Source organism: Triticum dicoccoides, chromosome 4A (assembly GCF_002162155.2).
Source record: "Triticum dicoccoides isolate Atlit2015 ecotype Zavitan chromosome 4A, WEW_v2.0, whole genome shotgun sequence".
NCBI classification, from domain to species: domain Eukaryota; kingdom Viridiplantae; phylum Streptophyta; class Magnoliopsida; order Poales; family Poaceae; genus Triticum; species Triticum dicoccoides.
This window is the reverse complement of record NC_041386.1, coordinates 245934102-245937244: the sequence shown is the minus strand read 5'-3', so window position 1 is coordinate 245937244 and position 3143 is coordinate 245934102.

Here is a 3143-nt window from a genome sequence, read left to right as displayed (position 1 = left end):
TCCACTCGGTAGGATTTTTTTTAAACTTAGGCGAGTGCCGGACTGCAGCTAAGTCTCCGAGTGAGAAAACTTAGGCGAGTACTGGACTGCAGCTAAGCCCCCGAGTGGGAGGATTGCTCTCCACTCGGTAGGATTTTTTCAAACTTAGGCGAGTGCCGGACTGCAGCTAAGTCTCCGAGTGAGAGAACTTAGGCCAGTACTGGACTGCAGCTAAGCCCCCGAGTGGGAGGATTGCTCTCCACTCGGTAGGATTTTTAAATACTTAGGCGAGTGCCGGACTGCAACTAAGTCTCCGAGCGAGAGAACTTAGGTGAGTACTGTACTGCAGCTAAGCCCCCGAGTGGGAGGATTGCTCTCCACTCGGTAGGATTTTAAATACTTAGGCGAAACAGGTTCGTAGCTAAGCCCCCGAGTGGGAGGCTGGCTCACCACTCGGTAGGAAATTATTTTTACAAACTTAGGCGAAGCGGATTCGCGGCTAAGCCACCCACTGGGGGATTTCTTACGCAAACAAAAACAATAACAATCATTGGGAAAATTATAACGCTCTTGTCTTTGATAAATAAACTACAGGAGTTTTTTCTTATTACATCTCATCCGAGTGAGAATTCAAGTATAAAAGGGGCGGAGTAGCTCCGCATTCCAGGCTCGTGGCTCATCAATCTAGCGATCGACATTGTAAAGGTGGTATGCTCCACTGTGGAGGACTTTGGTGACTATGAAGGGGCCTTCCCAAGTAGGAGCGAGTTTGTGTGGTTTTTGCTGATCCACGCAGAGGACTAAGTCTCCTTCTTGGAAGGCTCGACTCTTCACATTTCTGGCATGGAATCGAGGCAAGTCTTGCTGATAGATGGTCGATCGAACCATGGCCATTTCTCTTTCTTCTTCCAGGAGGTCGACTGCGTCCTGCTGGGCTTGTTCTGCTTCATCTTCAGAGTAGATCTCGACTCGAGGGGCATTGTGAAGCATGTCACTCGGCAAGACTGCTTCGGCTCCATAGACCAGAAAGAATGGGGTTCTTCCGGTCGATCGGTTCGGGGTCGTCCTCAATCCCCAAAGAACTGATGGAAGCTCGTCGACCCACGCACCTGCAGCATGCTTGAGATCGCGCATCAATCGAGGTTTCAGTCCTTTGAGAATTAGGCCGTTTGCTCTTTTCGCTTGTCCATTCGACTGAGGGTGAGCGACCGAAGCATAGTCGACTCGTGTGCCCTAAGAGGCGCAAAAGGCCCTGAATTTGTCGGAATCGAAGTTTGACCCATTGTCAGTGATGATGCTGTGCGGAACTCCATATCTGAATATCAGCTCTCTGATGAAACTGATAGCAGTGCAAGCATCAAGATTCTTGATAGGCTTGGCTTCAATCCATTTGGTGAACTTGTCGACTGCTACTAGCACATGAGTGAAGCCACTCCTGCCCGTTTTCAGTGGTCCAACCATGTCCAGCCCCCAAACAGCGAAGGGCTAGACGAGTGGAATGGTTTTCAGAGCCGACGTGGGCTTGTGCGACATATTGGAGTAATACTGACATCCTTCACATTTGTCGATTATCTCTTTTGCCATTTCATTGGCCCTTGGCTAGTAGAATCCCGCTCGGTATGCTTTAGCCACAATGGTCCGAGAGGACGCATGATGACCATAGGTCCCCGAGTGGATATCATCAAGGATCATCTAACCTTCTTCTGGTGTTATACACTTCTGACTGACTCCAGTCGCACTCTCTCTATACAACTGTCCCTTTATGACTGTAAAGGCCTTGGATCGACGGACGATCTGTCGAGCCTCTTCTTCGTCCTCTAGGAGTTCTTTCCTTAGGATGTACATGATGTACGGTACTGTCCAGTCGGGAGTGATGACCAAGACTTCCATGATCAGGTCGACCACAGCTGGAACTTCAACTTCAGTCGGATCCGTGGCACTTTTTGGCTGCGGGGCCTCTTCAGTGAAGGGATCCTCCTGAACTGATGGTGTGTGGATGTGTTCCAAAAACACATTGCTGGGAATGGCTTCTCTTTTGGAACCTATTTTTGCTTAATCATCAGCTGCTTGATTTTTCAGTAGGGGTATGTGATGAAGCTCTAACCCCTCGAATTTCTTCTCCAGCTTTCTCACTGCATTGCAATAACCAGTCATGGCTGGACTTCTGACGTCCCATTCCTTCATCACCTGATTAACCACCAAATCTAAGTCGCCGTAGACCATGAGGCGACGGACGCCGAGTGAAATGGCCATGCGCAACCCATATAAAAGTGCTTCATATTCCGCCTCGTTATTGGAGGAATCAAAGTGGATTTGAAGAACATATCTGAGCTTATCTCCTCGGGGGGAGACCAACACCACCCCTGCACCGGAACCATTCAGCATTTTGGAACCGTCGAAGAACATGGTCCAATTCTCCGAGTGAACCTAAGTCGGCAGCTGTTGTTCAATCCACTCAGCGACGAAATCTGCTATTGCCTGGGACTTGATAGCCTTCTTTGCCTCAAACTTGATATCTAGAGGAAGGAGTTCAATCGCCCATTTTGCCACTCGACCAGTTGCATCTCTGTTATGCAGGATCTCTGACAATGGAGCATCGCCGACAACTGTAATGGAATGATCAGAGAAGTAGTGAGCAACTTCCTTTGTGGTCATATAAATCACATATACAAGCTTCTGATAATGAGGATATCTTTGCTTCGACGGGGTCAAAACTTCAGAAATATAATATACTGGGCGCTGGACTTTGAAGGCTTTTCCTTCTTCTTCCCGCTCGACCGTAAGTACCGTACTGACGACTTGCCCCGTGGCTGTGATGTAAAGCAGCAAAGGCTCCTTGCTGATTGGGGCAGCAAGCACCGGCTGGGTGGAGAGCAGAGCTTTGAGCCCTGCAAATGCTGCATCAGCTTCGGGAGTCCACTCGAACTTGTCGGACTTCTTCATCAATCAGTAAAGAGGCAATGCCTTTTCACCGAGACGAGATATGAATTGACTTAAAGCGGCCAAGCAACCAGTAAGCTTCTGGACGTCGTGCACTCGCACAGGACTTTTCATTCGGAGTATAGTACCGACTTTTTCTGGATTGGCGTCGATTCCCCGTTCGGAAACGAGAAAACCGAGTAATTTTCCGCTAGGAACTCTGAATGTGCACTTCAATGGATTAA